Consider the following 26,776-nt stretch of genomic DNA (forward strand, 5'->3'; position numbering starts at 1 on the left):
TGTGTGTGTGTGTGTGTGTGTGTGTGGGCGCGCGCACGCGTGCATGTGTGCACACCTTTTGGTGAGAGGTCTCCTTTACTCTGATATTCTTGCTAATGCCTTCATAGGCAGGCACTACCCCCAAATATAGCCAGCAGACACACACCACATTCTCACGCCCCAAAGCACCAGCAGCATACAAGTCGACTCCTTATCATGCAATATCATCGTAGACTGGGAAAACTCAACCATATCCTTTGCCAAAACTTAAGAGTATTTTCCATCATGTCCAGAGATGATGAACAATTAACCCACGACTTTCCTTACTCATTCCAATACTGTATTGTGCTGTCCACCCAATCCAGGCAGTACCTGAGTGCATGCTTATATCACATACCCAACGCAACTTCTTGCCATGTGGGTCACATCTCCGAAGAAGACTCAAGAGCATGACTTGTCTCATACACCCACCCAGCACATCCTACTCTAGCCGCATCAATCACTGGCTTATCCTTTCTTATCAATGGCTGACTTGTGAAATTAGTATTGTTATTTACCAGCTCTGCTGCAATTTCTGCACAGCGTTTCATGCGGGCTGTGCACCCAATTTACTAGCCATTGCCAATCTGTGGTCATGAACAGAGTTTACCACCCAGTGGCAGAACACATTGGTGAGCACTTGCTCAATTTCAATGGTTGCTTAACAAATTGTGCATCCTTACCCCCCCCCCCCCCTTTCCAGCACCAGTTTCTCTGAATTAAATAGATGGGAGCTGTCATTGCAGCACATCCTTTGGTCCTGTAATCTGTATGGCCTCAATCTCTGCTAGCCTCCTGCTCCACATCCACCTCAACCTCTTACCCTGCATTTGCCTCCCTGCAGTCTCCTCTGCTTCTGTTTTTTCTCCCCCACTCAATCCACTCCTCTATATCTTCATGACATGCACGAGCTGATCATTATAGGTGCTCATGATGCATTCCAATCCTGTGCACCTGCTCCCTCTCTCCCTCACATTCCTGTGCCATGTATCTGCTGCCTCTCATTTCCAGCCATCAACCAGTGTCCCTCAACACTCCCTGCCTCTGTTCTCCCATTGCCCACTCCACCGACACAATCCCTCATTCCAGCTGTACTGCCGAGTTACAGTGCCTGCACCAAGTAGTCAGCTGATAACAATGTAGTTGTACAAAAGTGTGTGTGTGTGTGTGTGTGTGTGTGTGTGTCTTGTATTCTATAGCTTAAGAAAGGATTCATCCAAAAGCTAGTAAAGTGTATAATTTTTTGACAGTCAAAAAGTCCCAACTTTAGTCAACTAATGGGAAATTAGTTTTTGAGAGTGTCCAGCAGCACATGGCTATTCCTCAGTTTGCATCTGAGGTGCTCAGCATGACTGTCTCCATGAAGGATGATGAGCTGCTGGTAAACCTCTTTTTATAAGAATGGTGATTGTGTGCCAGTAGCTCTGAAGAAGTTCTGGTCACTCAAGGATATGAAAAAAGGCATTGGTCCAACATCTGATATGGGTCTGGAGAAAATGATTACAAATTTTCAGAAGGCAGGTTCTTTTGAAGTGTCATGTGGCAACAGAGGAAAGTGGTTAATCTGACATCTGGCAAAGAAGTGACCGCAGCATTGCAGGAGGGGTCAAGTGGTGTGTACAAATATGCAGTGCGTGGGGAACTGCCTGAATGTTGGACATGCCTGAGAGCACAGTGCATAAAATCCTATGAAACATCCTGCATTGCTATCCATACAAAATCATCCATATTCAGGACTTGCTTCCTGCTGACCTGCCAGGAACACAAACACGTGCTCACATGGATGCTGACAATGAATGTCCACAGAATATTCTGAAAATAGATGAAGGACATGTCAATTTGTGTAAGTGCGGAATATGGGCAACAGAAAATCCACATACAGATCAACCAGTATCACTTCATTCTGCACAGTGACTGTATGGTGCAGGTTGACAGCATTGTTTACCATAGGGCATATTTTTTTCAAGAATATGGGTTGTGTAGGTCCTGTACCTGTACCACTAGTAAACACTATGAGACTGTTTTGTGAGCTGACATCATTCCAATCCTTCAACAGTATGGACGTGAGGGTAGAATCATTTTTGTGCGAGATGATGCTCCTCTACACAGCATGCAGCCAGTGATGTGTCTGCTGCAGAGGCATCTCAGAAATGCTAAAACTAGCAGCCATCATTTCCCTGCAGCACAGCTGTCCAGATAACCTTATCTTAATCCCTGTGACTTCTGGCTGTGGCATTATCTGAAAGATGCTGTTTTCAGTGCTCCACTTATGAATATAGCTGAACTGAAGACATGCATTGTGCAATGAATTTGGAACATGATCTACGAGACAATCCAATCTGTTGTGAAACATGCTGTTTCTCAATTTCAGCTTGTAACAGAAAATGATGGACAGCATACTGAACATCTTTAACCAGTCGAACGACAATTATAAACCAAAGTTGTTTTACTTTTAATGCAGTTTTTGGCTTCAGGACAATTCAAAACTGATTTATCCCATCTTGTGTGGTACAACCTTGCCATGGTGGAAGGGTGATGGTGATGATGATGATGATGATGATGATGATGATGATGATGATAATGTTTGGTTCGTGGGGTGCTCAACTGCGCGGTTATCAGCCCCCATACAAATTCCCAACCTTTGCACAGTCCAGTCCCGCCTCTTTCATGAATGATGGTGAAATGATGAGGACAACACAAACACCCAGTCACTCGAGGCAGGAGGAAATTCCTGACCCCGCTGGAAATCGAACCCGGGACCCCGTGCTCGGGAAGTGAGAATGTGACTGCGACACCACGAGCTGCGGACTTGTACAGGCATGCACATTGTACAGTATGCACTGTGTAATGTGCAACTCAAACCATAGCCATCATATTGCGACTCATCTTTCATTTGTAGCCAACCCCATTTATATTAAGAGGCTTACAGCACCACCTAGTGGAAAAATTTTTGTTAGATATTTTTTATTCCATGAAGTTTCCCCCTGCATCATTAATATGCTGTTCAAATTTGACATCATTCTGAGCAGCGGTTCTCTTTCTACAGCATTTTGAAACTGGAACTTTAATTATGGACAGCCCGTTCTTAAGCGGTTTAATGTTGTATAAAATACTATTATGTCACAATTTTACATTCAAACAGAAACTTCTCATTGGGCAAAAAGAGTTGCATCCTTAAGCTTTCTTAATGCACTAGAAATAAAAAGGCTTCCACTACCTATGACTTAGAACTCCCTGGTAGCTGCAAGCATTAGCATGCAGCTTCTGGGATTCAGAGGTATGTACTGGCCCCACATTGAATCTGCCCAGCAAATTAATGATGAGAGCCAGTGTGCCAGAAAGTGTGAATGTAGTTTTTAGGCAGTTCCCCACATCCAAACAGGTGAATACTGAGCTGTTACCCAGGTCCTGCCTCAATTACTCAATTCCCAAACATTTAGAAAACACCCTTTCACATTGGATAACACTAGACACAGACAATTGGACTACATAAGATTCACTCTAGAGGCGTACAGGATGGTGACAGGAAGAGCAACAAGCCATCCTCTACTACTAACATTCCCAAATCCAAAAATTTACGTGTTGACACAGTGAAGATGACGGATAAAGGCCAGGAAAAAGAAGAAGACTACCCATAACTTACAGATTATGGCACAGAAAAGGACAAATTACACAGCCACAAAAACTATTCAACTGCCTCATTAATGAATTAAGTGTGCTACTCAGATAATATGAATACATTTACCACAGCTATGGTCAAGTAAACATCATGCTGAAGTTCTCTCCAAAAGAAAATGTCTTACTTTTGCGAGCAGTATATGAATATTGACTAATGGAATACACAGTTAAAGAACTAAACTATAGCAGTTTAAAATAGTTACTGCAAGTGATGTTTGGTGAGTCCTATGCCAAAGGAAGTGGCAGTCTACCAGAGCAATTGCCCCCGCAGATGACATGCTGATGTTATCAACAGTAGCCAAGGCAGATGCGCAAGCTGCTAGAAACGTGAATAACTTAAAAGATCCACAAGTGAGCTTATACATGGAATTAAACTATAGTAACTGAGATACAAATATTGGCACAAAATGTGTGGTAGGGTTACAAGAGAAATGTGCACCTGATAAATGAATGGCATTAAGTGACGATGTGAAAGATCAGGAAATGGAAGACAGGATGCATGCAAACCAATCAGACATAACTGAGCTAGACAAAACGGTGGGCAGTGGTGTGGAATAGAGGCCAATTATACAGAACCCTACTCTGAGTAATGATAACAAAATCCAGCTTCATAGAATAACAGATCCAGGTTGTTATGTTGTATTCATCAAAGAGAAAACCAGCACTGTAGGAAAGCTCCATCCTATGGCCACTGACAAATTGTTTCACAAACATATGCCAGAAATCAGAGAGCTGATTTGAAATATTACAGTAGCAGGAAGAAATAGATTAAAGACAGATGTGGGAATGTTCAGTGCAGCAAAAATATAGTGAAGTCTCAGTCATTGGTCAGTCATCAGTTAGAACTGTACATACCAAACTGCATACACTATAAACAAGGAGAGATATATGGAGTGGATTCAGAACTTGACACAGATGGGATAATGCAAGAAATAAAAATCATCAGTGGAAGTACTGGAGGTTAAGAGAACGAATAAAACAATCTTAAAAAATAAAACTTGAACAGTTCTGAAACATGAAACATTTGATGTAACTTTGATGGTCAGAGACTACACCTACATGTGTACATTTATGCGACATCATGTGTGTGCATATGCTATCATGGCTTGTGTCCTGGGCACTTCGAAAGACAATGCCACAGCAAGCCCAGCTGTGATATATGTAGTGCTGGTCACAGAACATCAGACTGTGGATTGGATACAGTCATTTGTGTCAACTGTAAAGATGCATACCATGCAACAGACAAAGCATGCCCTAAGTCCATCTAAAGGAGACAAGCCCACCAACTTGCTGCACAATGTAACATTTCAAGTAAAGAAGTGATGGACATACTGAAAAACAGATTACATGCTGAAATCATTACATTTCAGCAGAACAGCTCACTATCATTTACAAACAAATCATATGTAGTCCTGGATGCAGCCCTGAAAGCGTTTCCTTCCCTGCCACAGGAAAATAAATCCACTGTTAACAAACCGAACATGCTAAATGAGTCAATACATCAGATGCCATTACGTACACCACCTCATTCATGCAGACAGGAAGTGACCTTTAATGGCGCGCAAATGCCATGTGAGGGTAGTACAGGCATAAGGAAAAAACCTCTGCTACATCACAACTCAATGGAGTATGATGTATAACATGAGCACATGTGTGACGCCCAGGGGCTAACCAGGACTGCAGTTGGAATCAACTTATAACATCCTCAGCAAGCAATAAGCAATGACTATGAGGGAACAAACATCTTTGTAGAAGAACTAGTAGAACTTCTAACATGAATAGTGAAATGTATAAATACAGATGATAGCATTGATCCAATAAACAGCTGGAAGCTATTTGAGGAGGAGATAATCTTGCAGTTGTATACCAGAATAGATGCAAACAACTAAATATGCAATGAATATACTGCAGTGGAATGCTCGGTCTATGAGAAGCAATGCAATGGTTCTGCTAACCTGGTGCAAATTAATAACATTAAATTGTGTTTCACCAGCAAAATGTCACTACTTTGTGCTCCCAGTGAATCAAGTTGTATGAGTTGACACAGAGGACAGAGGCAGTGGAACAGCAATCTCGAATCATGACGATGTAAATTACAAATAGGTCAAAATAAATAACATGATCAGGAGAATCGAGACATTTGCTATTGAAGTAACCATTGCAAATAAAACTATGTCAACTCTTTCAGTATACAGAGCTCCCAATGTACAGATAAACAAGGAGATTATTTTTAATATATTACAGCAAGTGAATGGCTCTAAGGTGTCTTTGGTAGATCTCAATGCACACCACTTGGCACGAGGTTGTAGACAGAGGAGAATATGATTCTGGAAATAGTCAATGAAGAGGATTTTGTAATCCTGATCAATGGCACAGCAATGAAAGTCAGCAGTTGAATTAATTGTTGTATCAGTTGAAGTGGCTCCTACCATGGTGCATTGCATACTACGAGACCCACTAGCATCAGATCACCAACCACTTGTAATAACCTTCCACAGCCAGGAATGGGCTACCAAATTTGTTATAATATGTTAGGGTTGCCACAAGTTTCCTGAAGCGAAATTCCCCGATTTCCACACAAGTTTTAGCATTCTTCCCTGCCAAGTTTTGAGATCTCAAGGGTATGTAAAGACGTCAGTTGACAAAAAAAAGTAAGGACTTCCATATTTCTCCCCCATTTTGTTTTGTTTTGTTTTAGGGCACAAAAATAACTTGGGTCATACATGCCCATGTCAAAACTGTGAAACACGAAGACAAAGAGAGGAATTAAAAACAACTTCATGTCAATCCCCAACACTGGAAGAGAAGGCAGGTAAAAACTGGGAAGTATAGAAAGGTCTATAGAATACGCAACAGAGAAAAAGAGGTCCAGAACTAAAAATTAAATGGTCTTCGCCATATTGCTAAAATTTGATAAAAAGTAAAACGTGGTCAAGAGCCTATGCATCATTAGCTAAAATGGCTGATAACTCAGACAGAAAAACCAAATGGAGATGTAAATGGTCAAAAAAAGGCATTCTGGTTGGAAATGGTGGACAGTTAAAAGTTGGCCGCAATGTGCACAAAGTTGTGGAGGAGCGCCACTTAACAAATGGCAATGGCTAAAAAGGTAGTGCCCAATATGCAACCTAGTTAAAATGAGCTCCTCGTGGCAGGAGGGCCAAGAGGAGGTCTTCCAAGCCACTGTGAGAGGCTTAATAACCCAGAGCTTACTCCCACGAAGGGAGGACTAGCAGCGATGCCAAACTGATACCACCTCCTGACAGGCGGCAACACAGAGATCATCAGAGACAATGTAAGAACCAGTGGGCTGAATGAAGTTAATTTTCCAGAGCAAGAGCCAAAAGCAAACTCCAGGAGGTAACAGAGAATAGTGATGTGCCCCATACTGGCAATCAAAGGGGCATGCATATCTGCTGTGGAGAAAGTCACGGCAGTAGGACAGCGGTAGTTCAGCAGCTTCTGCATAAGGACTCTCAACCGGGCTAGTGTAAAAGGCACCAGTGGCCAAACAGATGCAACAACAGTGGACAGTATTAAGACAGCAGATGCATAAACAAAGCACCCATAGTCTTAGTTTCGAATGGACTAGGGACCAGTACAAATGAAGCAGAGTGGTTCGATCTGCACGCCAGGAAGTACCATTGAGGACGTGTAGGACACTGAGGGACCGTGTACGTGGGCTGTCAGGTAAGACCTGTGGGAGGGCCAAGAGCATTTTCTATCAAGCAAGATCCCCAGGAATTTCATAGTTTCAACGAATGGAAGAGCAGCAGGCCCTAGATATAAAGATAGTGGGAGAAACCAATTGGACCACCAGAAATTCATACAAAATATTTCATCAGTGGAAAAAACGAAAGCCATTGTCGATGCTCCAAGAGTAAATACGATCAAGACACTCCTGAAGATGCTGCTCAATGAGACAGGTTCATGAAGAACTACAATAAATGCCAAAATCATCAACAAAAAGGGAGCCGAAGATGCCAGGTGGGAGACAGGCCATTATAGGGTTAGCAGTGATAGGACAAAGCTCTGGACAGAACCCTGAGGTACACCGTTTCTGTGGATAAAGGTGTCCGACAAGGCAGAACCCACACGTACCTTTTCAAAATTCCTCAAGGAAACGGAGCAGGTGGCCATGGAAGCCCCACATGTAGAGAGTACGGAGGATACCAGTCCTCCAGCAGGTGTCGTAGGCTTTCTCCAAATCGAAAAACAAGGCCACAGTCTGGGATTTCTGCAGAAAACCATTCATGACATGGGTGGACAAAGTGACAAGATGGTGAATTGCAGAAAGGCATGCTCAAAATCCACACTGAGCAGTGGTTAGTAAATTGCGAGACTCGAGCCACCATACCAGCCAGGCATGAATCATATGTTCCATCACCTTGCGAACACAGCTGGTGAGGGAGATGGGGCAGTAGCTAGAAGGAAGGTGTTTTTCCTTACTGAGCTTAGGTATGAGTATGACAGTGGCTTCATGCCAGCATCTGGGAAATGTGCCCTCTGCCCAGATGCAGTTGAACATATGAAGGAGAAAGTGCTTGTCCACAGGAGAAAGGTGCTGCATCATCTGAATGTGAACACTGTCTGGCCCTGGGGCAGAGGATTGGGATGAAATGAGAGCATGATCTAGCTCCCTCATAGTAAACATGGCATTGTAACACTCATGATTCTGAGAAGGGAAAGGTATTGCCTGAGCCTTCTCAACTCGTTTCCAATGGAGGAAGGCAGGTTGATAGTGGGAGGAGCTGAAAATTTCTGCAAAATGGCGGCCCAAGGTGTTGGGGATATCAATAGGGTTCACGATAACATCATCTGCTACTGTCAGGCCAGAAATTGGGAAATGGATCTTGGTCCCAGAGAGCTGTCGGAGGTTGGCCCACATGACAGAAGAGGGGATGAAACAGTTAAAAGATCTAGTGAATGAAATCCAGCTAGCTTCTCTGTTATCCTAAAGAATGTGATAACACTGAGCAAGCATCTGTTTATAATTAATGCAGTTTGCCATCGTAAGATGACAAGTAAAACTGCAGAGAGCATGTCTCTGCATGCGAATTGCATTGCAGCACACCTCAGTCAGCCAAGGGACCAGGACACGGCATGGTAAAGAGGAAGTGCGGGGAATGGAATGTTCTGTGGCAGTAAGGATAATGTTTGTAAGGTATTGCACCTGGACCTGGATATCACAACTGGGGAAATCATGTTTGTCGAAGGTTGTCAGGGAGGAGTAAAGTCTCCAGTCAGCCTTAGCAAGCTGCCATTTGGGTGCGCATGTAGGTGAGGTAGGAGTCAGCAAACAGATAGCACACGGGAAATGGTCCCTTGAGGAGGTGTCAGAAAGAACATACCACTCGAGACGATGGGCAACATGAACAGTGCAGAAGGATAGGCCCAAATGGGAATAGGTCTGGCCTGAAAGGAACGTGAGTGTTCCTGTGTTAAGGCAGAAAAGGTTAAGTTGATTAAAAAGGTCAGCCAAGAGGACATCTCTCGGACAGGTTCTGGGAGATCCCCAAATGGGATGGTGTGCATTAAAGTCACCAAACAGCAGAAATTGGTGATATATCTACCCAATAAGCTGGAGGAAGTCAGCCCTGGTGACATTGAATGAGAAAGGGAAGTAAATGGTACAAAGGGGAAAGGTCAAGTGAGGAAGTAAAAGGCGAACTGCAACAGCTTGAAGACCGGTAGTCAGGGAGATGGGTTGGCTATGAACATCATCCCATATGAGCAGCATGACTCCCCCATGAGATGGAATGCTGACCTCTTGTGGAAGGTCAAAATTGACCAGGAAAAAAAATGCAAAAGCTCAAAGTGATCGTGAGTATGCAGTTTTGTTTCCTGAAGGCAGAGTACAAGTGGAGGCTGAGATCTTAAAAGCAGCCATAAATCATCTTTGTCATATCGAAGACCACGAACGTTCCATTGGAGGAGAGTCGTGATGAGGAAAAAATGAAGGGGTGTCACCTTGGTGGCTACCAAGTGCCAGCCTGCGAAGACTCACTACTACAGGGCACACAGGCAGGAGGATCCTGCTCCATGAGGTCCACAGAAACATCTACTTTCTTTTGCTGTTGGCCGGCAGAGTCCAATGCAGGAAAATGGTTGGTGGTGGGCACCGACATCATGGAGGCTGGTCAGGCAAAGGTATAACACGGCAACACCGTTGAAGAGGATCTTCGAGTTGGCAAAGGAGAAGACCATTTGCCTTTGTTGGACTTCTTCAAGCCTTTCCGGTTAGCAGAGGAAGACTCAAGGGTTGTTTGGCTGGAGGGACGTAGGAAGTCTTAAGGGGAGTATTCTTTCTGTCCTTTCCAGCCTGCCGGTTGTGTAGCTGGTCACTTTGCACCATGAGGGCGAGAGTTTGATGGCTTGTTGCACAGTTGGATGAGGGGACTGCAATGACAATGACGCTGGGCTATTTCACAGCCTCAGAGCTGAATTTGAGGTTGTGTGCCTGCATAGTCATGTCCTTCATGGAGTGAGAGGTAGCAAGAACAGTATTGTAAGTGCCAGACAGTAGAATGCAGGGTTTGCAACTGGCCAATAACTTGTGAGAGACCAAGTGAGGAACCTTTTCCTTCCCTCGAATCTCCTGGACAGCCCGCTCAATGAGATACATGGGACAATCTCGAGAGGAGGTGGCATGGTTGCCATTGCAGTTGATGCAGCAGGGAGAAGGAGGCGGACAATCACCCTCATGTGCATCCCTACCACAGGTTACACATTTGGCCAGTTGTCAACAAGACATTCTAGTGTGGTTGAAACAATGACACTGCTAGCAGCACATTGGGTTCAGAATGTACGGTCGGACTGTGAGAACCTCATGGCCTGCTTTGATCTTGGATGAAGCACCAGCCTATCAAAGGTGAGAAAAAGAGTGTGTGTGGGCACTAAGGAGGCATACACCTTTTTCGCCACCCAATGGACGGCAATGACACCCTGATCAGAGAGGTAAGTTTGGATTTTGGTCTCAGCCAGACAGTCATGCAGCCTAGTATAAATAACACCACAGGAAGAATTCAGAGTTCTATGGGTCTCAACACAATCAGGGTAGCTGTGGAGAAGCAAAGCAGCAAGCAGTTGTTGTGCTTGAGAATCAGAAGTAGTCTCCAAAAGCAAAGTACCGAGCGAGGTGGCGCAGTGGTTAGCACACTGGACTCGCATTCGGGAGGACGACGGTTCAATCCCGTCTCCGGCCATCCTGATTTAGGTTTTCCATGATTTCCCTAAATCGCTTCAGGCAAATGCCGGGATGGTTCCTTTCAAAGGGCACGGCCGATTTCCTTCCCCATCCTTCCCTAACCCGAGCTTGCGCTCCGTCTCTAATGACCTCGTTGTCGACGGGACGTTAAACACTAATCTCCTCCTCCTCCTCGAAAAGCAAAGTGCCATTATGTAAATGAAAGCAGCATTTCACAGAGCCGGCAATTGCATCAACACCTTTATGAATCAGAAATGGATTTACTGTTTCAAAGGACTGACTGTCTTCAGTACGTGAAACCATGAGGAACTGTGGTGCAGCTGGGAGGATCTTTGAATTGTTAGCCTCATTTTGTTTATGTTCTGTAGACATTGATTGTGAAGATGATTGGCTCATTGTGAGAAAATCCCCTCCCCCCCCCCCCCCCCCCCATGATTGTCATTGTCTCCGATGGCACGCTCCTTCCAACAGGGGGCCCCTTTCACAAGGGGGCACACCCACCTTAGGTGACTGTTCACACCTCAGGTCACACCTCACAAACACTTGACAGAGGGACCAGTCGGCAATTTGGGACAGTAGCAGCTCAGACAATCACCCCACTCTGGGCCTGGTCTGTACCAGTAGGTACATGCGAGCCCTACCTGTAGACCCAGGGCTGGGAATTATGCAGTCACCTGTTACATGTCAGATGTGTGGGCCAGCCTTCAGGAGTGCACAGGGAGGAAAAAGAAAAAAGAGGAGCCTCAAACCCCAAAGGGGAGAACGTGAAAGAAAAAAGAAAAGAGTAACGAAAAACAGTAGTGAGACTGTTCTTATATCAGCTACAGACAGTGCAGAACATTCCCAGACATGTTCCCTAAGGGACAGGAAAAAGAATAGCAAGAGGATAGACATGCAGCATGGAAGGGAAAAGATGCTGGTAAGGCTGGGGCCCTGTGGTAGATTTCTCCACCATGTGAGCAAAAATCTTAAGTACTAACATCACCTTTTTTTTCAATGAACTGTTTTTAGATGGAGAAAGCCAGGCAGATCATACATGTGTTTCATTAATACCACTTTTGTTATTTTATTTCAATAAAGGGAAACACATTTGTGACAAAAATATGCATTTCCTTCGAGTCGCAAGACAGATTTAAAATATCTTCACTGATTTCAGAAATAAACTCAGAAAAAAGTAGGTGTCTTCAAAGAAGTGTATACGGCAGGGAAGTGTTGTGCAAACTAACACTATAGGTGGCTATCACTAAAATGTTGGTTCTACTATGTTCTTATTGTTGCTTATTACTCACTGTGTTACGTCTATTATTTTACAGGTATTGCATGATTTTTCTTTTGAGAGATATGTGAGTACATAGCATACAAACCGCCAGCAACTGCCACAAGTTTCTTCTTATTAGCTATACTTTCTAATATGGGGTTGGGTTGTTTGGGGAAGGAGACCAGACAGTGAGGTCATCGGTCTCATCGGATTAGGGGAGGATGGGAAAGGAAGTCGGCCGTGCCCTTTCAAAGGAACCATCCCGGCATTTCTAATATGTAAATTATTTTTGAAGTGCCAAAATGTATTACAATAAATAAAATGTCTATAAAACGCTGTACTGTACAATGTACTTGCAGTGAGACAGTCGTAATTCGTGAAATCCATTGATCGTGGCCTCTGGCCTGCCGAGGAGCACTCCAGTCCTGGGTCCTTGGATAAACTATGAAAATCTGCCGCATTATGCCACACACAAACAGACTCAGACTGCAGGCAGATTGGTGGGACTAGATCCGATGGGAAGGGCTTGCACATTAGTGGGAAATAATGGGCTTCAGACCAGCAGGCCCAATCCGTTACAGATACCCATAGAAATTGCCTGTGATCTCAGTCTGTCATGGAAGTCCACTCCTGTGGCCAGCTATTTACATGTCACAGACACCATGTTGATGAAATGAGATCACATTGAGCAATCCATGCAACAGATAACTTGTGCAAATGCTCTGAGAATCAGTACTAATGAGGATAGGTAGTGACTCACCATAAAGATGATCACTGAGTCACTGAGAGGCACACAGAACAGACAATCACACTCTGACAAATAAATTTTGAGTCATAACCTTTATCAGAGAACAAGAGCATACACACATTCACACGATCCCTCAGACACAACTCATGCATACATGGTCACCATCTCCGGCTGCTGCATCAACAACCTCTGAAAATCAGATCCAAACAAACCACTCCTCCTCATCGGCAGCAGCTAGGCTAGTAGCAAGAAGTGGTGGCAGCAGTGACTGCAAGGTCAGGAGAGTGATAGGAAGTGGAGAAGCAGTAAGAATGAGGGAGTAGAGAAGTGGTGCATGTATTCAGCTGCACCCAGCCAGTGACAATGCATGACATCTCTGCAAACAAACCATTTCATCTACCGAGACAAAAACAAGATTTTTTCAGTGTTTCTTTTTTTTAATTTCTCTGATTTCCCTGACATGTTTGAAATTCCCTGATTTCCAGAACTTCTGGAAGCCCTGTATATACATGTGGGATACATGAAAAAGTGACTGGGTGGCACACAAGTAATACTTGTAAGAAAATACGGAAGTAACTGCGGATACACATGATGTTGTGGCAGCCTATATAACAAAAGCAAACATTTTATGTGCCAAGAAGAGCGCCAAGGCCATGGGGCGGGGAGGGGAGGGGGGGAGATGTGGAATGCCAGTACACAAAAACAATACAAGTAGAGGAATTAAGACAATACAAGGAACGAGCCACATTAGAAAATGATCTTGCCTTTAAATGTGTGATAGTGAAAGACAAATATACTTTTGAAACAAATGTGATGAAATAGTTGGGAAGACTTCTGTTTGACTTTCACTAAACCAACACCACTCACAGGGAGCACCAAGCAACAGGAAGCTCCTCCATCAGAGGATGTGATAGAGGGAATACTGCAGAAACTGCCTCCCACTAGAACAGATTCTACATCTCAACAAAGATGTGAGCATACAGTGTATGAGATTTTGAGGCTGTATAGTGCAGCAGAAATGGAAAAAGCACTATTATATGTGAAATGTACAGCACCAGGCCACGACAGTATTAGGTATGAAATGCTTTGGCACATCCCATGATTGAGAATACAGCACATAATTAATGTCATGAACAGAGTATGGGATCAATATATCATTAATCCATCCACAAAATTAGCAAGAATAGTGACAGTTAAAAAATATGGCAAGCACAGAAATAAGGTCGAATTTTAAAGAGCTAGTTTACAAATAGTTGGGAAGACTTCTGTTTGACTTTCACTAAACCAACACCACTCACAGGGAGCACCAAGCAACAGGAAGCTCCTCCATCAGAGGATGTGATAGAGGGAATACTGCAGAAACTGCCTCCCACTAGAACAGATTCTACATCTCAACAAAGATGTGAGCATACAGTGTATGAGATTTTGAGGCTGTATAGTGCAGCAGAAATGGAAAAAGCACTATTATATGTGAAATGTACAGCACCAGGCCACGACAGTATTAGGTATGAAATGCTTTGGCACATCCCATGATTGAGAATACAGCACATAATTAATGTCATGAACAGAGTATGGGATCAATATATCATTAATCCATCCACAAAATTAGCAAGAATAGTGACAGTTAAAAAATATGGCAAGCACAGAAATAAGGTCGAATTTTAAAGAGCTATAATGTTGCTAACATTCGTACACTTGCCGCGCGGGGTAGCCACGTGGTCTGGGGGCATCCTGTCACGGTTCGCGTGGCTCCCCCCGTCAGAGGTTCGAGCCCTCCCTCAGGCATGGATGTGTGTGTTGTCCTTAGTGTAAGTCAGTTTAAGTAAGATTAAATAGTGTCTAAGCTAAGGGACCGATGACCTCAGCAGTTTGGTCCCATAAGATCTTAGCGCTAGTTTACAAATTTATTTGTACACAAAACATTAGAAATAATGATTAAATATACACTATGTGATCAAAAGTATCTGGACACCTGGCTGAAAATGACTCACAAGTTTGTGGTGCCCCCATCGGTAATGTTGGAATTCTATATGGTGTTGGCCCACCATTAGCCTTGATGGCAGCTTCCACTCTCGCAGGCATACATTCAATCAGGTGCTGAAAGGTTTCTTGGGGAATGGCATCCCATTCTTCATGGAGTGCTGCACTGAGGAGAGGTATTGATGTCAGCTGGTGAGGCCTGGCATGAAGTCGGCATTCCAAAACATCCCAAAGGTGTTCTACAGGATTCAGATCAAGACTCTGAGCAAGCCAGTCCATTACAGGGATGTTATTGTCGTGTAACCACTCCGTCCCAGGCTGTGCATTATGAATAGCTGCTCAATCATGTTGAAAGATGCAGTCATCATCCCCGAATTGCTATTCAACAGTGGGAAGCAAGCAGGTGCTTAAAACATCAATGTAGGCCTGTGCTGTGATAGTGCCATGCAAAACAACAGGGGGTGCAAGCCCCTCCATGAAAAACATGACGACACCATAACACCATCATCTCCAAATTTTACTGTTGGCTCTACACACACACTGGCAGATGACGTTCGCCGGGCATTCCAATGCCCACACCCTGCCACTGGATTGCCACATTGTGTACCGTGATTTGTCACTCCACACAACATTTTTCCACTGTTCAATCGTCCAAAGTTTACACTCCTTACACCAAGCGAGGCGGCATTTGGCATTTACTGGCATGATTTGTGGCTTAGGAGCAGCCGCTCAACCATGAAATCAAAGTTTTCTCACCTCCCGCCTAACTGTCATAGTAGTTGCAGTGGATCCTGACATAGTTTAAAATTCCTGTGTGATGGTCTGGATAAGTGTCTGCCTATTACACATTACAATCCTCTTCAAATGTTGGCAGTCTCTGTCAGTCAACAGACGACATTGGTGTGTATGTTTTTGTGCTGTACATGTCCCTTCATGTTTCCACTTCACTATCACATGGGAAACAGTGGACATAGGGATGTTTAGGAGTGTGGAAATCTCATATACAGACATATGACACAAGTGACACCCAATCACCTGACAAATTTCAAAGTCCACGAGTTCCGTGGAGCACCCCATTCTGCTCTCTCACATTGTCTAATGACTAGTGAGGTCACTGATATGGAGTACCTGGCAGTAGGTGACAGCACAATGCACGTAATATGAAAAATGTATATTTTTGTGGATGTCCGGATACTTTTGATTACATAGTGTAGATTGGAGCAGTGGACATAAAAGACAGGCATTCTGTTGCCATAACAATTTGAGTTAGGAAGGGGAATAGGCTCAAACAAAGTTCTATTACTTTTAACAACTAATTTTCACAGATATCTAAGCAAAACTAAATACTTATTGGTAATTTTCACAGATTTAACAAATGCCTACAAGAATATATCAATATTGTTAATACTTTCATGACCACTTGTTGACAAATTGCCTATTTGCTTCTGTCTCGGGTTCTTTGACCGACATTCATCTAATGATTTTACTGACATTTCACCAGCACGAGTGGCTGGCATTGTCAAACCTGCACCCACCATTGCAGGTGGTGAACTGGAGCCAAGCTCGTGGCCGCAGACTATAGGTACCTGGCACATCAACATCTGAGGGTTTCTCCGTGGTCATTTCCGATGTGGTTTTCCTCTTGCTACCTGTGACGGTCATTCGCTGCAGTACGGGAAGACAGGATATGTTGATCTTCAGGCTTTCTTCTTTTTTGTTGAAGCTATTCCCGTGTTTGTGTATTTCTACAGTGTTTTGTCAGTTTGTATGTTGGTGAACCAGGAGCGCTAACAATCAGTCTTAGTGGATCATTGTTCTTATGGGTCTTAAGTAATCCATACTGCCGAGGTGGTAGGGCTTCTGTGTTGTGCAGGTTTCTCTGTATGTCCGCCAGCAGAGAAGATGCCTTAATTAACCTATTTGTATTCCATGTGATACGCTGCGTCAGATCTGCACTTAGATTTCGGTATGTCATCAGATCTAATAGGTCTCGGATCTTTTGCTCATAATCTTCGGTCTTCATTAGGACGGTCGATTTCCCCTTATCGGCAGGCAGTACCAATATACTCTTGTTGGTGTTAAAATTCTTAATAGCTTGTAGCTCTTCTTTCTTCAGATTGCAAGCTGGTGGTTTAGCTCGGCACAGTATGCTGGCTGTTTCAGTGCGTATTTCCTCTGCCCTTTCACAAGGGAAGGAACAAATGGCCGCTTCGGTGTTAACAATGATGTCCTCCTTAGGTACAGTTCTCGGGATGATAGCAAAATTCCCTCCTTTTCGAAGAACAGACACTTCCTCTTCAGTCAATTGTCATTCAGTGTGGCTGACCACTGTGTGTGACACATCAGGAATCGCCTTGTCAGTCTGCTTCTGCCATCTTTCAAACTTTTTCTTCTGTCATTCAGTGCAGCGCTCGAGATCATTCTGCATGCTCCTGTGAGTGATGCTGTTGATCTTGTTCCAGTAATCTCTCTGGTACCGAGCGTCACAGGTTTCAAATCCACACCAGACAGCTTGGAGCTCAATGATCACTAGAGGTTGCTGCAGCAGTCACACCGTACGCCGTGGATGCGCACACTCCTGGCCCCAAGTCTAACGTGAGGGTGCTACTGTGGAGCACTTGGTCCCAGCGGCCAATAGTGACATACCCTGTCATGTATTTAGGTGACTGAATCTCATTCAGTGAGGCAGTATGGTATTCACGTTGATTCAGTTGACATCTCGCTTACAACCATCATGTTTACGTTGAGTGTGCTTACTTCCCGTTTACAAGTGGGCATTGTTTTGGATTCATCAGGTTGTCTCTTGTGACCCTCTGTTGCCTAGTACTTTGTTGTTGATCTTGTTGTCTTGCTTGGTTGTCAGTCGTCGTGCTTGTCCTTGCACTCCCGTTCGTCTGTCTTGTTTGTTCTCGGGTCGCTCCTGTCGGTCCCACTGCGTTTTCGTTGGCAGCAACCCTGCAGCAGTCCCTGCCGCGGTTACAACAGTCTCGATGCTCTGTTACATATCTAATATAATTTGTGGAGTACCCATTGCTCCTCAGAATACTTTCCAGGTGTTGCATTTCATGTTTGAGGTGCTGCGTCTCACATATTCATCCTCATTGCGTTACAAGCATATGAATCATGCCTCTTTTCTGGCTCAGGTGGTGGTTTGATAGTTTGTGCAGGTATCGGTCCATGTGTGTCAGTTTTCAGTACACGCTATGTCCCAGGTTTTCGCCATTCGAGACAGAAGCAAACAGGCAGTTTGTCAACAAGTGGCCACAAAAGCCTTAACAATTTTGTCTTATGCCTCTATGGGGAGGAGATTTGCAGATTGTACCGAAACCTTGACCAACGATGGAAGAAGAAAGCGAGATTGATGTCCTCTCTCACCTTCCTTTCGCGGTGCAGAAATGAAGTTGTTACACCAAAGTTCTTGAAATGTAAGCACCTATTCACCACTGTCCAAGCACATCGTATCTACAACAGAATGGAATGAGCTTTTCTTCGTGAGAGAATTCATACAACATGGAGAGACTTGGCAAGAACGGATCAGGAACTTTTGGACATGTTCTATCTACTAAGTAGCAGAATGCATCAAGACGACTGGGACAAGATCAACACCATCACTCACATGAGCATGCAGAATGAACTTGAGTATGGCACTGAGTGACAGAAGAAAAAGTTTGAAAGTTGCCGGAGGCAGACTGACAAGGTGATTCCCGACATATCACACACAGTAGTCAACCTCACTGAATGACAATTGACCAAAGAGGAAGTGTCTGTTCTTCAAAAAGGAGGGAATTTCGCTATCATCTCGAGAACTATAACTATGGGTGACATCATTGCTAACACCGAAGCGGCCATTCGGACCATTCCTTGTGAAAGGGCAGAGGAATTATGCACTGAAACAGCCAGCATACTGCGCCGACCTAAACCACCAGCTTTCAATCTGAAGAAAGAAGAGCTACAAGCTATTAAGAATCTTAACGCCGACAAGAGTATATTGGTACTGCCTGCCGATAAGGGGAAAACGACCATCATAATGAAGACCGAAGATTATGAGCAAAAGATCTGAGACCTATTAGATCTGACAACATACTGAAAACTAAGCACAGATCCGAGACAGCATATCACATGGAATACAAATAGGTTAATTAAGGCACCTTCTCTGCTGGTGGACATACAGAGAAACCTGCACAACACAGAAGCCCTACCACCTTGGCTGTATGGATTACCTAAGATCCATAAGAACAACGTTCCACTAAGACCGATTGTTAGCACTCCTGTCTCACCGAGTTTTAAACTGGCGAAACACTTGGCCTCTCTGCTCCAACTGCATGTGGGGAAGACTGACACACACTTAAAGGACTCAAGACATTTAGTTGAGAGTCTGAAGAAACTAAAACTTGCACCAAATGACATCCTGGTCAGCTCTGATATTGTTTCTTTCTTAAGGAAGTGACACTCAGTGATGCTCTGGAGCACATTGGTTCCATTTACCCACAAGAAATCACAAAGCTCTTCCATGCATGTTTCACCATGAGCTGTTTCATAAGGAATTGCAATTTCTACGAACAGCTGGACGGCAATGCCATGGGTAGTCCTCTTAGTCCAGTGGTGGCCAACTTCATCATGGAACATTTCCAAGCACAGGCACTGGACTCGGTGACTTGTAAACCTAAGGTGTTGTACAGATACGTCGATGATACTTTCGTTGTGTGGAGCCATGGTGAAGAACAGCTCAGTGACTTCCTAAGACACTTGAACAGCCTCCACTCAACAAAAAATTTACCATGGAAGTAGAAAAGGACAAAAAACTACCATTTCTAGACGTGCTGGTCACAAGGGGATGCTGTAGTATATCAAGAGGTTGTAACAATGGAACATTGTACTGAAATGCAGAAGGATCTGCAACGAATTCACGCATGGTGCAGGGAATGGCAACTGAATCTCAATTTAGACAAGTGTAATGTGCTGAGAATACATAGAAAGAAAGATCCTTTATCATTTAGCTACAATATAGCGGGATTAAAGCAGAGCTCACCATCTGCAGCATTGTCGGCAGGGGTGACTGCGGATCTTTGGTACAGAGCCGAGTGGAGGGTCTGAATCAGAGGCTGAGACAGTTCTGCGACCATGTGGGCTGCAGATTCCTCAACTTGCGCCATAGGGTGGTGGGGTTTTGGGTTCTGCTGGATATGTCAGGAGTCCACTACACGCAGCAAGCGGCTACACGGGTAGCACGGGGTTGTGTGGCATGGACTGGACGGTTTTTTAGGTTAGATGGCCTCGGGCAAGTACAGAAAGGGCAACAGCCTCAAAGGGTGTGGGGCAAAGTCAGGACATGCGGGGACCAAGCAGCAATTGGTATTGTAATTGTAAACTGTCGAAGCTGCATTGGTAAAGTACCAGAACTTCAAGCACTGATAGAAAGCACTGAAGTTGAAATCGTTATAGGTACAGAAAGCTGGCTGAAGCCAGAGATAAATTCAGCCGAAATTTTTACAAAGGCACAGACGGTGTTTAGAAAGAATAGATTGCATGCAACCGGTGGTGGCGTGTTTGTCGCTGTTAGTAGTAGTTTATCCTGTAGTGAAGCAGAAGTGGACAGTTCCTGTGAATTATTATGGGTGGAGGTTACACGCAACAACCGAGCTAGGTTAATAATTGGCTCCTTTTACCAACCTCCCGACTCAGCAGCATTAGTAGCAGAACAACTGAGAGAAAATTTGGAATACATTTCACATAAATTTTCTCAGCACGTTAGGTGGAGATTTCAATTCACCAGATATAGACTGGGACACTCAGATGTTTAGGACGGGTGGTAGGGACAGAGCATCGAGTGACATTATACTGAGTGCCCTATCCGAAAATTACCTCGAGCAATTAAACAGAGAACCGACTCATGGAGATAACATCTTGGACCTACTGATAACAAACAGACCTGACCTTTTCGACTCTGTAAGTGCAGAACAGGGAATCAGTGATCATAAGGCTGTTGCAGCATCCCTGAATATGGAAGTTAATAGGAATATAAAAAAAGGGAGGAAGGTTTATCTGTTTAGCAAGAGGAATAGAAGGCAGACTTCAGACTACCTAACAGATCAAAACGAAAATTTCTGTTCCGACACTGGCAATGTTGAGTGTTTATGGAAAAAGTTTAAGGCAATCGTAAAATGCGTTTTAGACAGGTACGTGCTGAGTAAAACTGTGAGGGACGGGAAAAACCCACCGTGGTTCATCAACAAAGTTAGGAAACTACTGCGAAAGCAAAGAGAGCTTCACTCCAAGTTTTAACGCAGCCAAAACCTCTCAGACAAACAGAAGCTAAGCGATGTCAAAGTTAGCATAAGGAGGGCTATGTGTGAAGCGTTCAGTGAATTCGAAAGTAAAATTCTATGTACCGACTTGACAGAAAATCCTAGGAAGTTCTGGTCTTACGTTAAATCAGTAAGTGGCTCGAAACATCATATCCAGACACTCCGGGATGATGATGGCATTGAAACAGAGGATGACACGCGTAAAGCTGAAATACTAAACACCTTTTTCCAAAGCTGTTTCACAGAGGAAGACCGCACTGCAGTTCCTTCTCTAAATCCTCGCACAAACGAAAAAATGGCTGACATCAAAATAAGTGTGCACGGAATAGAAAAGCAACTGGAATCACTCAACAGAGGAAAGTCCACTGGACCTGATGGGATACCAATTTGATTCTACACAGAGTACACGAAAGAACTTGCCCCCCGTCTAACAGCCGTGTACTGCAAGTCTCTAGAGGAACGGAAGGTTCCAAATGATTGGAAAAGAGCACAGGTAGTCCCAGTCTTCAAGAAGGGTCGTCGAGCAGATGCGCAAAACTATAGACCTATATCTCTGACGTCGATCTGTTGTAGAATTTTAGAACATGTTCTTTGCTCGAGTATCATGTAGTTTTTGGAAACCCAGATTCTACTCTGTAGGAATCAACATGGATTCCGGAAACAGTGATCGTGTGAGACCCAACTCGCTTTATTTGTTCATGAGACCCAGAAAATATTAGATACAGGCTCCCAGGTATATGCTATTTTCCTTGACTTCCAGAAGGCGTTCGATACAGTTCCGAACTGTCGCCTGATAAACAAAGTAAGACCAGCTGTGTGGCTGGATTGAAGAGTTTTTAGCAAACAGAACACAGCATGTTGTTATCAATGGAAAGATGTCTACAGACGTTAAAGTAACCTCTGGTGTGCCACAGGGGAGTGTTATGGGACCATTGCTTTTCACAATATATATAAATGACCTAGTAGATAGTGTCGGAAGTTCCATGCGGCTTTTCGCAGATGATGCTGTAGTATACAGAGAAGTTGCAGCATTAGAAAATTGTAGTGAAATGCAGGAAGATCTGCAGCGGATAGGCACTTGGTGCAGGGAGTGGCAACTGACTCTCAACATAGCAAATGTAATGTATTGCGAGTACATAGAAAGAAGGATCCTTTATTGTATGACTATATGATAGTGCAACAAACACTGGTAGCCGTCACTTCTGTAAAATATCTGGGAGTATGCGTGCGGAATGATTTGAAGTGGAATGATAATATAAAATTAATTGTTGGTAAGGCGGGTACCAGGTTGAGATTCATTGGGAGAGTCCTTAGAAAATGTAGTCCATTAACAAAGGAGGTGGCTTACAAAACACTTGTTCGACCTATACTTGAGTACTGCTCATCAGCGTGGGATCCGTACCAGATCGGGTTGACGAAGGAGATAGAGAAGATCCAAAGAAGAGTGGCGCGTTTTGTCACAGGGTTATTTGGGAACCGTGATAGCGTTATGGAGATGTTTAGCAAACTCAAGTGGCAGACTGTGCAAGAGAGGCGCTCTGCATCGCGGTGTAGCTTGCTGTCCAGGTTTCGAGAGGGTGTATTTCTGGATGAGGTATCAAATATATTGCTTCCCCCTACTTATACCTCCCGAGGAGATCACAAATGTAAAATTAGAGAGCTTTGAGCGCGCACGGAGGCTTTCAGACAGTCATTCTTCCCGCAAACCATACGCGACTAGAACAGAAAAGGGAGGTAATGACAGTAGCACGTAAAGTGCCCTCCGCCACACACCGTGGGGTGGCTTGCGGAGTGTAAATGTAGATGTAGATGTCAGTAACTGGAAGCAGTTAATTCCATAAATTATCTGGGAGTAGGCATTAGGAGTGATTTAAAATGGAATGACCATATAAAATAAATCATCAGTAAAGCAGATGTCAGACTGAGATTCGTTGGAAGAATCCTAAGTAAATGCAGTCTAAAAACAAAGAAGTAGGTTACAGTACACTTGTTCACCCACTGCTTGAATACTGCTCACCAGATAGGGTTGATAGAAGAGATAGAGAAGATCCAATGGAGAGCAGCACGCTTCGTTACAGAATCATTTAGTAAACGTGAAAGCATCCTGCCACTTGCCTGAAGTAAATTAGGGAAATCAAGGAAAACCTAACTCACGATGGCCACACGTGGCTTTGAATCATCGTCCTCCTGAATGTGAGTCCAGTGTGCTAACCACTGCTCCACCTCGCTTGGTGACTTAAAAGGGACAATGCGATTGAGGTGGGATGAGGAAAGGAGCAGACAAACCAGTGGCAAAGGGTTCAAATGGTTCAAATGGCTCTAAGTACTATGGGACTTAACGTCTGAGGTCATCAGTCCCCTAGACTTAGAACTACTTAAACCTAACTAACCTAAGGACATCACACACACCCATGCCCGAGGCAGGATTCGAACCTGCGACTTTAGCGGTCACGCGGTTCCAGACTGTAGCGCCTAGAACTGCTCGGCCACCCCGGCCGGCAAAAGGAAACATTATAAGCAATAACCCTGTGACCCCATCAATGCAATGGTAAATGAAGCACATGGTGTAAAGGCGACCTTATACAACCATTGTCAAATGAATTTCGAATGTGGTCACTTTAAAAAAAAAAACACCCACTTACATCACTTGGGGCTCACTGACGACCATCTTTGTACTTGTAGAGAAGAAAAAGACATGAACCATATAATTTTGGAATGTTCTGCAATGACAGACAGGATAGTTCTTACACTAAGTCAAGTGACTGGTATAGGGGGACAAAGACCTCCATTGCATTACCACTCTTTTGGTAACAACAGGCGTTAGGGTGGATAAACTCATATACATAGTTCTCAAGGAATTATGAATGTCTGTATACAGGGAAGAGCCAATGAAACTGGTACACCTGTCTAATATCGAGTAGGGCCCCCGTGAGCAAGCAGAAGTGCCGCAACACAACGTGGCATGGACTCGACTAACATCTGAAGTAGTGCTGGACAGACCTCACACCATGAATCCTGCAGGGCTATCCATAAAGCCATAAGAGTATGAGGGGGTGGAATCTCTACTGAACAGTACCTTGCAAGGCATCCCAAATATGCTCAATAATGTTCATGCCTAGGGGAGTTTGGTGGCCAGTGGAAGTGTTTTTTCACTCAGAAAAGTGTTCCTGGAGCCATTCTGCAGCAATTTGGGATGTGGGGTGTTGCATTGTCCTGCTGGAACTGCTCAAGTCCGTCAAAATGCACAATGGACATGAATGAATGCAAGTGATCAGACAGGATGCTTATGTATGTGCTACCAGTCAGAGTCATAACTAGATGTATCAGGGGTCCCATACCACTCCAACTGCACATTCCCCATAACCGTTAAAGAGTGTCCACCAGCTTGAACAGTCCCCTGCTGACATGCAGGGACCATGGATTTATGAGTTTGTCTCCATACCCATACACATCCATCTGCTCAGTACAATTTGAAACAAGACTTGTTCAATCGGGCAACATGTTTCCACTCATCAACAGTCCAATGTCGATGTTGACAGGCCCAGGTAAGGCATAAAGATTTATGTTGTGCAGTCATCAAGGGTACACAAGTGGGCCATCGACTCCAAAAACCCATATCGATGATGTTTCATTGAATGGTTCACATGCCGACACTTGTTGATGGCCCAGAATTGAAATGCGCAGCAATTTGCAGAAGGGTTGTACTTCTGTCACATCTCTTCAGTCTTAATTGGTCCCATTCTTACAGGATCTTTTTCTGGCCGCAGCAATGTTGGAGATTTGATGTTTTACTGGATTCCTGATATTCACAGTACACTCGTGAAATGGTCATATGGGAAAATCCCCACTTCATCACTACCTGAGAGGTACTGTGTCCTATCGCTCATGCGCTGACTATAACACCATGTTCAAGCACACTTGAATATTGATAACCTGCCATTGTAGCATAACCAGTCTAACAACTGCAGCAGACACTTGTTGTCTTATATAGGCATTTCTGACCACAGTGCCATATTCTGACTGTTTATACATCTCTATATTTGAATACACATTCCTATACCAGTTTCTTTGGTGCTTCAGTGTATAATCAGCTACATCAAAATCTAGATCATGTGAATATGGCAGGAAGGAAGAGGAAACTAGCAGCATGGTACCATATGTGAGAGTGGCCACTCTAAGGGGACACAGCAGAAACAAAGAATTGCGTTGCCTGGAGGTGGGACCCTACTTATCCAATACATCAGGAGACAAATCAGATACATAAAGTAAAGTTAAGTGTGCTTGTACAAATCTTTTAGTTAAAAATAATGCATCTTTTATTGCAACTGATTTTCATTTAAATTTTGTACACAGAGAAGTATAGTGTATACATACCAATTTTATAAAAATTATACCTGTTTTGCTATAAATGGATTTAAATTTGTACATATATAATAGTCAAAAGTGACAGTTGTTACTGGTATGTATAAACTATGGTTGGCTGCATGGTCATGAAACCAAAAGTTAATAAATAAATTTAAAAAAATACATCTAACACAACTGAAGTAAATTTTGCTTCACCCGATTACAACTGTGTTTATTTTACCTAATTATCCAATGTGAACAGTCAGCGTATAGCCATATTTTAACTGAGAAAATGGATTATTTTTGTACCCCTGTTGCTGCAGCGCTGGTGAAATACCATGAACATGATCCTTGGAGGATTACAAAAATCTAACGGAGTATGGTGGATGTTTGATTTTCCCCCCTGTCATCAATAAGGCTACTTCAATCAAGTATTTCAGTTCAGAAGTTTTTAACTGAAACTGAAGGATAAGAAATTAAAAATGCAGATCATCTTTTCAGATAATTCCTTTTGAATTTGAATAATGATCTATGCAAGTAGAGGAGAAGCAGATTAGTGTTTAACGTCCCGTTGACAACGAGGTCATTAGAGATGGAGTACAAGCTTGGATTAGGGAAGGATTAGGAAGGAAATTGGCTGTGTCCTTTCAAAGGAACCATCCCAGCATCTGCGTGAAATTATTTAGGGAAGTCACGAAAAACCTAAATCAGGATGGCTGGAGACGGGTTTGAACCATCATCCTCCCGAATGCGAGTCCAGTGTGCTAACCACAGCGCCACCTTGCTCGGTCTATGCAAGTATAAATTACTATTATATTGTGTCATAAGTAAAAAATTTTGCTATTACACACTGATGGAAAAAATATCACAACACCAAGAAGGAAATGTGTGACAAACGAAAGTTGGTACGTGTGTATCTACATCTGACAGATGGTGTCTATTCAAGTATCATGCGAATCGCGTAAGAGTGCCACTAGTAGCATCACTATGATGATGCAAATCAGGCTTGCTTTAAATACATACTGCAATGGTCGTGAGCGTTAGTTCCTTTTGAGACTAGACGTGGCGAGTTTATTTTAGTCAACAATGCCTTTAAGGCAACATAGACGCTATTATCAGCACGTCACTGAATTTCAATTGCATCATTTACTAGGGCTGCAAGAAGCTGGATGTTCCTTCTTCAATATTGCAGAAATACTTGGCAGAATATAGCCACTGTACATGATTTCTGACAGTGG

The 26,776-nt window shown here is 43.6% G+C and overlaps 1 protein-coding gene across 2 annotated transcripts in view; it reads right to left on the reverse strand.

Annotated features, from left to right (window-relative positions):
- The window catches only part of LOC126184970 (regulator of G-protein signaling 7), a 278,200-nt gene that overhangs the window by 24,352 nt on the left and 227,072 nt on the right, over nt 1-26,776 (reverse strand). The gene's annotated exons all lie outside the window — the stretch shown is intronic.

The sequence above is a fragment of the Schistocerca cancellata genome, chromosome 4, assembly GCF_023864275.1.
Source record: "Schistocerca cancellata isolate TAMUIC-IGC-003103 chromosome 4, iqSchCanc2.1, whole genome shotgun sequence".
NCBI lineage: Eukaryota > Metazoa > Arthropoda > Insecta > Orthoptera > Acrididae > Schistocerca > Schistocerca cancellata.